The sequence below is a fragment of the Raphanus sativus genome, chromosome 3 (genome assembly GCF_000801105.2).
Source record: "Raphanus sativus cultivar WK10039 chromosome 3, ASM80110v3, whole genome shotgun sequence".
Taxonomy (NCBI): domain Eukaryota; kingdom Viridiplantae; phylum Streptophyta; class Magnoliopsida; order Brassicales; family Brassicaceae; genus Raphanus; species Raphanus sativus.
Window position 1 is genome coordinate 12,615,480 of NC_079513.1, and position 14,444 is coordinate 12,629,923.

The window sequence follows — 14,444 nt, forward strand, 5'->3', positions numbered from 1 at the left end:
TTTATATTTTGTTGGAAGTCTTAGTATATCTTTTTCGTAAACATTTTTGTGTGTTCTTTATTCGAATCATTTTATTAGCACAAAGTTTAAGACTAATGATCCGGAATAACATGTTTATATATATACCATGAGTATTGATATTAAACTTCTATGGGGAAAAGTTTGTGAATATGTACAACCACTTTAGTTAATTATTGTTGGGTTATGATATGAAGACCATCTTCATTTGAATTTGAAAGAAGTATAAAACGGGAAACAAAAGAAGAGAAAAGGAAAGGCTGAAAATGGAGGGAGGAGACAAAGTGGGCACATCTACAAGAGAGGAAGAAAACAAAAGACAAAAGAGAGATGGCTTAGAAATCTCACCATCATTGGATTTGGAAAATTCCTTACGGATTTGATTGGAACATGATCATTGTTGCATGGAATTCATCCCCTGTTATATAACCTTTAGTTTTTAATTTTTAATATTCCTCTCTTTGTCTCTTTGCTCAACCTACGACCATAAAATACATTAATCTCCTTCTTTCATTTGCATTGTAATTTGTTTCTTAAAATGTAATTATATACATGTACATCTAAAACATGTTTAATTGTTTAATTAAACTAAAAAGAAGATAGACTGTAATATTTTGTTTTTACTAACCACGTACAAAATTTAAACGTTTGCATTTGCCATATAGAGAGAGCATGTTGTATAAAGAGTTAAAAATGTTAATAATCTACATGGAACAGATCTGGATCAGGGAAATTTTAAAATATATTAATCTAGATTCTTATCCGGCGATTTATGTTTTTACTATTTTATTCGGATATGGAGTTTCTGGATATTTTGATGTCGGATAACTTTTTTAAAAATATAGTATTTTTTGTCATAAAAAAAAGACTAATATCTAGCGGATATCCGAATTTGGATTTGAATTTTTTAAATAAACAAAATAATATTAAAATATTAACAGTAATTTTAGAATAAAAATGTATATAATGTTTTAATTATTTTATTTTTATACTATTACAAAACTTATATAAAATGTATACATACTATTATAAAAGTAAAATATAATAAATAAAATTAGTTTATATATATTGTATTATTATTTTTGAAATAACTATCAATAAGAATTACGGACCCGATATTATGACGAAAAATCAAAATATCCACATTTGGATACGATTTTAAAAGTCAAATATTTTACTATCTGGAGATATCCAAATTTTCGGAGCGAATCCTAATCGAATTTTGGAGGATAATAATTTCAGCCATATATACTACTATACATGAAGTGCTTTGTTTTATATTGTAAAAATTTATGCAGTATATAAATTTGTTTGTAAATAAAACTCATAATTTAACATATTATACTTGTGAATAAAAAAGATATGAACTTAACTTGGTCATTCTAATGTCATGGTGTCGGTAAAGAATAAATGAATAAACTACCTAGTGGTACTATAGTTCCTTTAATGGCTATTTAAGCAGGTGTTTTTCATTAAGTAGATAGTTAACTACGGAGTTGATTGGACCGGTAAAGTAAATATGAAACTTAGTTAATCCACCTCAATCATGTTTTATGATAATGTCATAGAAAAGATGAAAAATGTTAAATTATATGCTTTTTATTATTCGTTGTTGCGTTGTGTTGCTATTGTGGAGGAAGTTGGCCTGCTCTTTTCCTGATGTATTATTGTGTATTGTGTAGTTGTCAAATTCATATAACATAAAGGTGCAACATTTGTGTTTTAGTATATGGGTAGTTGTCAAATTCATATAACATAAAGGTACAACATTTGTGTTTTACTATATGAGATATATATATTAAAAGCAGACGTTTAACATTCAACGTTTCTGTGAATATGATTAAATCCGCTAAATTTAATTTTTGGAAAATGAATAATAAGTTGAATTTAAAAATTCGTCAACAATAATACACTGATTAATATAGTATATATGTATTATCAAATCAATACTATTAAAACATAAGTAATTTTTATCTAATTACAAATAGTATAGATTAGACCATTACATTTAAATAATTTTTCTATTATTTCTATGTATAGTGAACTTGATTATAATTACTAAATATATATACTAGCCTAAAATTAAGGAACTAAATAACTAATCTATTATTCTTAATAACTAATAAATTTAATTTGTATTAACAATAAACTTAAATAACTAATCAGTTATATTTTATTTCTTTAAATAAAAAGAATTATATATACCTACTAATTTGTATATATACAATTGTGCTTCCACCCAAATGCAAGAAACAAATTATTCAAAACCCTCACAAAAATACATAATAATATAATTCTTATAGATAGAGTATTAAAATGATATTATATATATATATATATATATATATATATATCTTGATAAATAATATAATAGTTAGCTACTATTAATATTTTATGATACAATGAAACATGTTATTATTGATATTTTTATGAGTATAGTTTTACGGGTTATTTCAATAAACATGTAAAAAATTATCAATTTTAAAACTAATTGAACAAAACATAAAACATATTTTGAGTTAGGTATGAGTGTTCATGTACCGTTGGAATACTGGTTGGATATTTTGAATTTTAATTCTAATTTATATCACATCATATGTCTCATTCTTGTAAATCTGTAAGTATAATAGGGTTTGAATATAACACATCAGAATTTTGATTATAATTTTTATCATTCTAGCACCCACAAAGTAACCATATACCGTTTGGATTTGGGTTATATTAGCTCGGTTTGGATATATCAAAAATACATTCAAAAACCCAAAAAACAAAACATAAGAAATAAATACTTACTTATATTAAATTTGATATTTAAGGAACTTATTTAAAATGTCAATATTTATTTGGAGATAACATCTCAAAATAAATATAGAATTAAATATTTGAAGTACATATTTGTGTTTAAATATTTATATTTGTGATTGATTTGACATTTGAATCAGTTTTTAAGGATAATTTTGTTTCAATTTTTTGGATTTTGCTAAAAGCACTTTGGATTTGGATATGTTTTCTACCATCCTAAAAGACTCAATTTCATATTTTTTACATTTCGGATCGGGTATGAAATAGGATTTTATTATTTTGGGTTCGGTTTGGATTTCAAATTACGAATTTTATGTCCAAATCTATTTTAGATAAAGAAAAAACACAATCATATAAAGTATTCACCGAAAAATTATCCCGTACTTTGAAACCACGAATCAAAATCTAGTCTATACTTATTAAAAAGATTAATTTTTAAAATCTATACTAGTATAATTTTTTTTTTTTTTTTGAATTATACAGAGGCATCCTGGCCCCACAGAAGTGGTCCAGACTAGTCACGTGTTGCCACATGTCGGTCCTCTGTCCCTGGCGATGCCGAAATGTTAATTCTCCAGTGGCCGGGATTCGAACCCAGGTGGCGGAACTCACAGCTGTGAATCCTTTACCAACTGAGCTAGAAGCCCCGGTTTAGTATAAAAAATTGTTGGTTAATTAGACTTAACATATCTCATAAAATATCCTTTTCATTAATAACAGATCTGTCATCCTAAAATTTATCATTGTATACAACCATTTAATACATAATATAACTAAATTTCCTAAATTTTCTGAGATATTCCATAAATAAAGTATTCCAAAGTTTTTGACATGAGTCTTTGAAGGTTTTACGAACCTTCATGGACGTGATAGTCTTCCTTCCTGCCTTTTCACGTATTTTCTTATTTCTTCGCTTTTTAGATTAAAAAATTATCGTAGTTGTCAATATAAAACATAATTCTAAGAACTTAGAAAAAACTCATACTTTAGTATTCATTTAACAGACCTGCAATTAATATTAGAAAAAATCCTACATATTAAAAATAGTAGGTATAAAACCTTACAATATAATACAACATCTAACAATATCTTACCATATAATACAGGGTTAACATATCAATTTATCTTATTTAAAACAGAAACATTGTGTTGTACGTAACTTTTATTTTGTAAGTTTTTAAATTATATTTTTTCTACTTTATAGTTAAATCTACATTAAATCATTAATATTCATTTCTTTATACTACTATGCATGTTTCTAAATAATATACTCATTTTTTATACTACTATTCACGTTTCCAAACAACACTATAATTAATCTTAATTATTTTATATCTACAATTTTCTCTATAATTGTTTTTGTAAAAATGCCATAATTCCATAAATTGCAAAACAATGAATTTTAAAGTTTGGATTAAAAGGTGAAAAATTATGAACTATAACAACTTAAATTAAATTAGATTATATATCAGTCATATATCTCGGTCATCCATTTGTTTAATCGGTTAGTCTTAGGTTTTGTGATTTTTTAAATATAAATATTTTATTAAAACCAAAATCGAATTATCAGATCACTGGATTAACCGGTATAGTCACGGATTCAGGTCAAATTTAAAAGCATTGATTTAACTATAAAATAAAATAAATATACAAACTCTTTCAAATTAACAAAATATTTGTTAAATTATTAGTGAAATTAAAATATTCCACGCTTTCAAAATCGCGAATCAAATCTAATACTATATTACAATAGAATCACAATTTTAGATTCTATTTACTTTTAGACGGAATATTATTAACAAACTATATAATAACATACAGTAATTGCATCTACAACCTTAAAAAGCAATAATTATAATAATATTATTAATACAATCTATTATTTAAATTTGTATCTGGGATATGCTAGATTTTTGTTATCAAACAAATGCTATAATAACCGAGACTTTTTGTGTAAAGTAATATATTTTATGGATTCTAATATATTTTAACCTAAATTACATAATAATATATTTTAATCCTTAAGAAAAGAGTTCTATCATGAGTAGTCTCATGTGTATTATTAATAAAAATAAAAATTTATAAAGCACATACAAATTTGATTCACTAAATATATTCTTTGATGTAATATATTCTTTTAAAAATACATCAAATATCATACTTTCAGTTTTAAATATCAAAGCTCAAATGTTAGAGTTCAGAATTACTTCGTACATTGAATGCAAGTATAAAATTGTTTCACCGGATTTTATTAGGTTTTTACAGATCGGGTTCTCGGGATCAGATTATATACACCGAATTTACCGATTCAATTAGGTTTGGGCTGGGTATAAAATATTGTTAAAATTATTCAAAGTACTAAAAATATTTATACTATTAAATTAACTCAAAATCTGTCAAGTGAATCTTATGTCTCACCAATTTAACAAATATATATTTATAAAATACATTCAAAATATATAGATGACGTTATAACATAAGAGTATATATAGAAATATCAAATAAATAAAATAAATTATATAATTTTAAACAAAGGCATTTCATTTTGGATATAATACAACTTTGTAACTTAATAATATACATTACAACCAAAACAGCAATTAAAAAAAAATTGTTATTAACTGAGTCTGTGCTTTTGAAGTACATATAAAAACCAATTATATAATTACATTTCTATCATCCAATTGACATCCGACCTTTTTACAACATTATATATGCATTTTCTAATCTTAATTTTCAATAACTGAAGTAAACATAAAAGAAGCGATGCTAATCAGCTTAGGTTAGTTTCTTGATGATATTATATTCAACCAAGAAAAAAAATCAGTGGAATCATTTACAAACAAAGTTTGTGAAAGTGGGAAGAGGTAACTTTTCTGGGTGTCGTTTCCATCATCAGCTTTAGGACACATCTTGAGATATCACATCTTGAGATATGGATGGAAGCTTTGATGTATCTCCACCACACTCAGTTACCTCCTTGACTCTTCTATCTATCTACTCTCTCTAATCTATGACTTCGAATGGTAAAGCGGTTTAAGCAGTGCAGATCAAGCGGATCAAGCAGGAGAAGTGCAGATCAAGCAGAAGAAATGTATATCAAACGGATCAAACAGAAGAGTTACTTAACATGCAGGAGAAATGCAGAACAATCAGAACAAACATTTATTATAGTTTTAAATGAAAAAATCCAAATAAAGTAGATTAAATGTTTAAAAGATTATAATAAAATATATCAAAATATATAATATATAAATATAGTACATAAATAACAAAAATTATTGCACTAAATCCATAATGTCACAATTTTAAAATAAAAATTTAATGATATATATCTTCTATTATTGTTCATATTTCAATTATATTACTATATATTTTCATAATACATATCATAATTAAATATATAAATGAAATATACATCTCTCTTCATAAGTATACATATTTAAATTATATTACTATATATTGCGTGATACAAAATACACATCTCTTACATTAGTATACATATTTAAACTATATTACTATAGATATACATAATATATTGAAATATGTATTATATTAAAATGATTATTTTAAAAAGTAAAAAGTATATGACAAAAATAATAAGTAGAGAATGATAATTTTGTATTGTTAAAGTTATAAATAAAATAAAGTAAAAATATTATATTCATAAGACTAGATAAATATATTTTAAAGTTATGTGTTGTAATAAAGTTATTTATTGATAAAAAAAAGCAGATCAACACCACCAAATGTTAGCGGATGAGATCTGCATGCAGATCTCCTGCTTTTTCCACAAAAAGACAAAAAATATTGAACTGCATGCAGATCTCCCGCTTAAACTGCTTTTACAAACAGAAAATGGTGAATGGTGAATGCAGTGCGGGAGAACTGCATGTGGCGGGAGAACCGCACTTGTTCCGCTGCTCCATTCGGACACTATATATTGTCATGCGAAAGGCAAATCTTCAGATTTCTTATAATTAAGATAAATCTTTACTTGAATTAATTTGGTAGAATTTTGATTCCTTGGATTGCTTCGGAAAGCTGTTCAGCAATGATCAGTCCAATCTCCAAACCCTTGTTTGGCCTCATTATGGGATGCTTAGGTTCAATTAATGATGCATTACTTGCTTAAATAAATGAAAGCAAAGTCGTTAATTGTCTAATTAAGTAGATAGGAAGATAAAATTTCACACATCGATCATTATCAACTAATTGTAGTACAACCGGCGCAAACAAAAAAAAAAGTATCGTTGAAAGAAAATTACATTAAACACTATATTCCACCCGAAAAAAAGTATCGTTGAAAGAAAATTACATTAAACACTATATTCCACAAAAATAAATACTGAGAACCTTATATATATATATATATATATATATATATATATATATATATATATATATATAGATTGGGTATATATCCGAATAATTTTGTTTTGCCCGGGATATGATTTTAGAACTTCTAAACACTTCACGTAAAGCTTGACTGCCAAAGACATGAATGGTTCAGATGATGGACGTATACACACGAAACCCTACGTCTCTATATGAAAGCAAGAGAAGAAAAACCGTCAAAGTAACATTTCATAACTTTTATTAATATAAAATATAGACAAAATAATTAGTGTGATACGCTATTTAAAAACTAATACACTCAATAAAAAGGGAGATTGGGATTAAATCAAATGGAAGGAGGAGAAGAAAGAAGAGTAGTACTCAATAATTACGATCTACAACAAGTAACATCATCGTCGACGACGATCCAAGAGAATATGAACTTCCTCGTTCCATTTGAAGAAACTAATGTCTTAACCTTCTTCTCTTCTTCTTCGTCCTCTTCTCTCTCCTCTCCTTCTTTCCCCATCTACAACTCTTCTTCTACCACTAATACTACTCATGCACCTCTACGTTTTTTTTAATAATCTTCAGGTCTAACTAGCTATGATCTCCCTTTCTACACATATATGCATATCCATTATTGTCTTGTTTTCATTGTTAAAAGTACTGATTGATCTTAATTTGGAGGATTTTAATGTGTTCTGTAGGGTGGAGGACCTTTGGGATCAAAGGTGGTTAATGATGACCAGGATAACATTAGAGGTGGAATCAACAATGATGGGCATTCTAATTCTTGGTAATTTAGCTCATTTGAATTCGTAGATGGATCCATTCCATTCTTCTTCTGTTACCGTCAACTAATAACTACGTGAATAAAGTTATGAATATTGCCTTTGGTTTCTTCAGTAAATTGATCCTTTTTCTTGTCAGTGTTTATTATTAATTTTATAGGTTTCCCTTGGATTGTTTTGAGATCCAATAGAACGATAGACTATATACAAAGCCTTATGGCAAAAGATTAAACCTAAGGTATAAATAATGTTTCTAATACATTATAGAGCGGTTGCATTTTCAGGTGGAGATCAAGTAGTGAGAGTGGAGAGATGACGAACAAAGTGAAGACACGGAGGAAACTAAGAGAGCCGAGGTTCTGTTTCCAGACGAAAACCGATGTTGACGTTCTCGACGATGGCTACAAATGGCGTAAATATGGTCAGAAAGTCGTCAAGAACAGCCTTCACCCGAGGTAATTAACTTATTAATACAGCAATATTTATGTGACTGTTAATCGACCCTTTTAACTAACCAAAATTAACTTTACCAATCCTTCAGATAGCATGTGCTTAATGATTCTCGTATAATCACATTGACTGGTGATTGATATATAGTTTGTAAAAGATGGGGTAGGAACTAAATTTAGGTGTATCCATAATATTCTCTCTTTAGACTATTGTCGAACATTAGCTCAAGTATTAGACATGACTTCTCATACATCCTTATACAAAATGTATATGTTTAAAATATATTTGTGTAACATTACTTTTAACAATATTACATCTATTGTAAGGAGATTTTTGATTTGAATATAATTTTACATTCACTAAAAAAATATGTATGTTATAAATTTAGTATTTATAGGTTGTCAACATTAAGAATACAAACAACATTTTCTATTTTTATCTCTTTTATTGTGCAGTATCTACACATATTTCCAACTATTTTTGTTAGTACACTATAAGGCTCGTGACATTCACACGTTTCTAATGTTTGTTTTGTTACTATTATTTTGGTATGGTCAACTGAATCTAATTAAATTGTGTTTAATAATATTTAATTTATTAATAAATAAATAATAAAATTTGGATATATATACAGAAGTTATTACAGATGCACACACAACAACTGTAAGGTGAAGAAGAGAGTGGAGAGGCTGTCGGAAGATTGTAGAATGGTGATTACTACTTACGAAGGTCGTCACAACCACATTCCCTCTGATGAGTCCACTTCTCCTGACCATGATCATTGTCTCTCTTCCTTCTAATCTCTTTCTTTACTTATATTATATATAGACAGATTATGGATGTGTGATATATTGCATATTTGATATTGCATGTGCTTTTCATCAGATGTTTTATATACTCTTGGATTTTTGTTTGTAATAGACTTATATACTCACAATGTAGATTAGTTTTGAGGCTGATTAGGTGGCGTGATATAAGATCATATTTGCTAAAATCATTTTGAAGCAAAATATACTTACCCGATAAAGAGCATATTAAGAGATATAGGTGAAAGATCTTTTTCTTGATAAGAAAGGTGAAGGGGTGAATTAGTTGATGATGTGAACAAAACGCAAGTTAATCTTCTTCTTTTTTTTGCTAAAAAAAATTAATTTGTAACGCAAGTTAATCTTGAAGAAACAAAGAAATTAAAAGAGTAAAAACACAAATGAAACAAATATCCATTGAAAAGTTGTATGTTGATCATGTGGATTAATGATTTACAATTTTTAAACTTTCATTTATACTAGCTTCAAAATTTGATATTTTTTTTTCTTTTTAAAAACATCTTTATTTCTTTTTCTAATATTAAAAGGCATATCAGTAAGGTATTCAACCCTCACGCCTTCCAGATGTTGATTCTGATTGACTTTTCCTGATGCATAGAAATTTAAGTTACTTCTAGAATCAACAGCTAGCTGATTAGTGTGTACGACATTCCACATGTAAGATTTTCACATACGTACGTCTGTGAGAGTATTATCCACGTTTCAACTTCATGTGGTAGGACGGACTTTAAATGTGAGCAATAAAGTATATAACAGAGTTCAACAATTTATTATAAAGGTATAAGTAGTAATAACACTCAAGCAAACCTAGCTACAAACTGGCTCATGGTCTACAAATACATATGTGGTATATATTGATATTACAGATCACGTATATTGTTAGGGTTATATCTAGCTAGCAAGAAAAGCTTCTCTCTTCCTAATGATGAAGATGTTATAACTTATAACTATATACTAGATTTTGACCCGCGCTTTGGAAGCGCGGAATATTTTACGATAAAAAATTTCACTAATAACTTAACAAATATTTTGGTAATTTTTAAAAGAGTGTGTATTTAAAATACTTTTGCATTTAAATCAGTGTTTTTAAATTCAACCCGATTGTGACTATACCCGTTTATCCGGAGATCTGACAATTCAATTTTGGTTTTTAAAATATTCATATTAAAAAAATCACTAAAATCCGAGACTAACCGATTGAACTGATGTATGACTGATATGTAATCTAATTAGATTTAAACTGTAATAGTTTCATAATTTGTAATCTTATAATCCAAATTTTAAAGTTCATTATTTTGCAATTTATGAAAATATGACGTTTCTACAAAATTTTAAAGAGAAAATGATAGATATAAAATAATAAGATTAATTATTGTATTGTTTGGAAAAATTGATAGTAGTATAAAAAATATTTTGTTTGGAAACATTGATAATAGTATAAAGAAATAATTATATTGTTTGGAAACATAGATAGTAATATAAAGAAAGGAACATTTGTGATTTAATGTAGATTTAACTATAAAGTATAAAGGTGTATTTAATTTAAAAACTTACAAAATAAATGTTAGGTCCAACAGAATGTTTCTGTTTTAATAAGATAGATGATTATCGACTCATGCAGCCGGAGCGTAATCATAGACTACATCATCGTCATCATCACCTTCGGTCTTGAAAGATATTGCAAATGCAGGGTGACCATTGCAATGGAGAACAAAGTCAAATTTTATTGCAGACATTCTTTTTACCCACTCTACTCAGTTGAAAACTAGTTGAAAAGAAGCTTTAAAGAAAATAAAACTAGGTATGATATAACATATTAATTGATGGTTACTTGCTATATTTATAGATGTGAAAAAGCTAATGGCGAACGATGAACTCTTTAAAACTGGGTCAGGGCATGTGACTCGCTGCTTATAATGTGTGCCTGACACAAGTGGAGTGTGAAAAACTGAGTAACCCACCTATTTTATGCCCTGACTCATCCGTCACTTTTATACATTTATTGGTCCACCTCTTATTACACGATTTGTTAACACTTATCATTGCATTATGACATAGTTTTCTTAACAGAATAATAAACTTTTTGAATTAAAAGACCAAAAATAAAGTTTCATTGTTTTCGTTTGGATTTTAGCAAAACTGTAGTATAGGGTATTGATTCCCTCTACCAATAGCAACATCATGGCATCATGCAAGAACCTTGAGGGACAAAAAAAGAGATTTATGATCTGATGTCTAGATTTGTTTTGAAGACTTCATTTCAACATTATTATTGTGAAATTTTATTTTTCTCTCGGACCAACATTACAATAGTTTCTCTATAATTGGACTTTAACAAAGTAAGAGATGTCTAGATGTGTTTGTGTCTATCTTCATTTCAACATTATATACGGTTAAGATGTGTTTATTCTTGGCCCAACATAACAATATTTACTTTGAATTGGGCTTTTAATAAAATAAAGAGATGCTCTTAAATCTTTGGCAAGCCACAACTACTGGTTTATTTTGCTGTTCTGGACGATTGTTTTACTATTCATCACGATCATATTCGAAGATATTTGTAGAACGATATCGTATGCAACTTAAAATAAATCATAATTTGACTTTCCCTATATAAAGTACTTCGATTATATGAAAATTTTAAAATATTACTTAGAAAAAAATGAGTAGTCACATGGTATTTGGCTTCGAAAAAGATACGAGAAGAGATACACGTTACGCAGTTATTGATGATCCCCAAATGCTACAAAAAACTAAAAAAAGATATCTTTATTCTTAGTGCTCTCACGAGACATGCTTTACTTTTTCATCACTCGAATCCTAATCAGTTAGAACTTAGAATCTAACCTGGCTGTCGTGTTTAACTAATTGTTTTTATTTCTTGTAACTTCAGGTACTAATCAAGTATACGTTCAGTAGGAAAAAACAAATACTATACCATAAAATAATGTCCAACTAATATATGCTTAAACCCTATGTACATTAGTTAATCAAATGTTGTCAACTTACAGCTCGTCGTTCATGAATGTAGCTAGGAACTATACTATAATTTTATTTGGAAGATAAATTACTAACGAGCTATAACAAAAATGCATCAGTTTGAATATGTAGCTATGAACTAGTATAATGTTATTTGAAAGCCTTTTACAAAAAAAAACTATAATGTTAATTGAAAGATAATTACTAACGAGCTAGCAAAATTGCATCAGTTTGAATATTGTAGGTAGCTATGAACTATACTTTGATGTTATCTGGAAAAAAAAATCACTAAACAACTTCAAAGTGCATCATTTTGAATGTAGCTAGTAATGCAAATGTATTATTCGAAACTTTCCAAAAAAGCGATGGTTACGCAACATATCCTCTTGTAAAGTTAAAATATTTTCTTTTATGAATAAAGCAATTTTTTTTTAAGGTGAATTATCTTCTTATATTGATTTTTAACTTTTGGGTTTGCTTGTCTAAGAACTTTTAAGAACTTTGCCTAAGTGCGTCAAAATTAGCTGTCAATCCTGGCATGTTAGATTTAGATCAATCTATAATCTACCCAATAACTACATTTCTCTAACAATCATGATTATTTTGGGCTATAAGGAAATGATACCAGATGGGAATTGATTCGCATATTCGCATTATTAGCAACATATGCACTTGGTAAGATCACTATCGTCATGACTTTCTAGGTTTAAAAAATCCTCCCCACATGTCCATTGTAACATGATGAGTATGAGATCCCATCTCCGCATTATAAACAGGGGTGGCCCTTTAGCAAAACAGAGGAAGCAGCTGCTTCCAGCCGTTTATTTTATAACTTAGTTTCCACCACAAATTTATAAAAGTCCTCAGTAGTCTAGCGGTTTCTCTGTGCTCCATATCACATCACGTTAACCAACCATGAATCGAGGTTCCATCTCACCATATTAGCTTTTTATTTTTTTTCTTCTAAATAGTGGCCAATTTTTTTTTCTTTTGTTTCTAGTCTATAAATTTCTAGGACCGGATCTGGACGCAAGATTAACGGTATGGGATCACGGACTTCCAACTGACTTTTTTTCTCTCCTAGTAATATGTATAAAATCTAAGACATGTCTCTACTTAAAAGCTCTATATATATTGTAAAAAAGTTATGTGCCCCCATCTAAATGTAATCCTATATCTCCCTCTGATTACAAACCAAAAATTACATATACTATAATTTTCCAAATCACATCAATATTTTCATAATTTTGTAACATCAATATTTTCATAATTTTGTACATATCAAGAGATACGATAATATGTTTATCTGTATGGATTTGATATATGGTGGTTTAGTGCATTGATTGTCTTTTCCTCTTTTAACGACTTAAGTTTTCTAATTTAGTAACAATCACTAAACCAATTTATGAAATATAACGTAGAGTTTGGATTTCGCTGAAGAGCCTAATGGGCCAGCAGCAAGAACATGTCTTCTTAGGCCAAGTCCTCACAGGTCCACTCCAGCTTGTACCACCTGATCACATACAAACCATATATAAAGTGATGTTAGTACGATGATTAGGTTAACACAAGTACAAGCAACGACATCAGGTTACGACAATACAAATCAATCAATAAGTCATAAGAGCAAGAGAAATGAGACTTCAACAAAGAAAAATAGCTTGGGTTTAAGTCTATTGTCTCATATTAAGGTTTTTATATTCTCTAACTAAGTTGAGGTGATCTTATTGTACTATCTAGCACACTGATTTGGTATTTGCTAGAGATTCTTTGATTCAGGAGATTTTGGGAGCATGAGTTTTCCCACGAGACGTACCAGTTATAGGTCGAGAACTTGTTAAATTGATTGTGTCATTACTTTCAATTTCTTAGTTCTAGATCAAAGACAACTTGAAACCTTAGTAAACCTAAACTAAATCTCTACAAGTGGTATCAGGGCTACCGGGTTGTTAAGGTTACTTAGGAGGGAGATAGATAATCATATCCATACGCGATGTCTAATACACACATAGAAGTTGATCAATTCGATGGTACTGGGGATTTTGCACTATGGAAGTGCTGATTCTTGCACATTTTTGGAGTGCTTGGTCTAAAGGCTATTCTTACTGATGAGAAGTTATTAAAGGATGGTACAGACACCAAGGATGAACCCGAGTCAACGACTAGGGACACAACAAAAGGATTATCATGAATTGTTGAGTGTACACCAGCTATGAATCCATTTAAGTTTGAGAAA

At 28.4% G+C, this 14,444-nt stretch overlaps 1 pseudogene; it reads left to right on the forward strand.

Moving 5' to 3' along the window:
• Nucleotides 1–7,466: 7,466 nt before the first annotated feature.
• On the forward strand, nt 7,467–9,320 carry LOC130509767 (probable WRKY transcription factor 12; annotated as a pseudogene).
• Nucleotides 9,321–14,444: the final 5,124 nt, after the last annotated feature.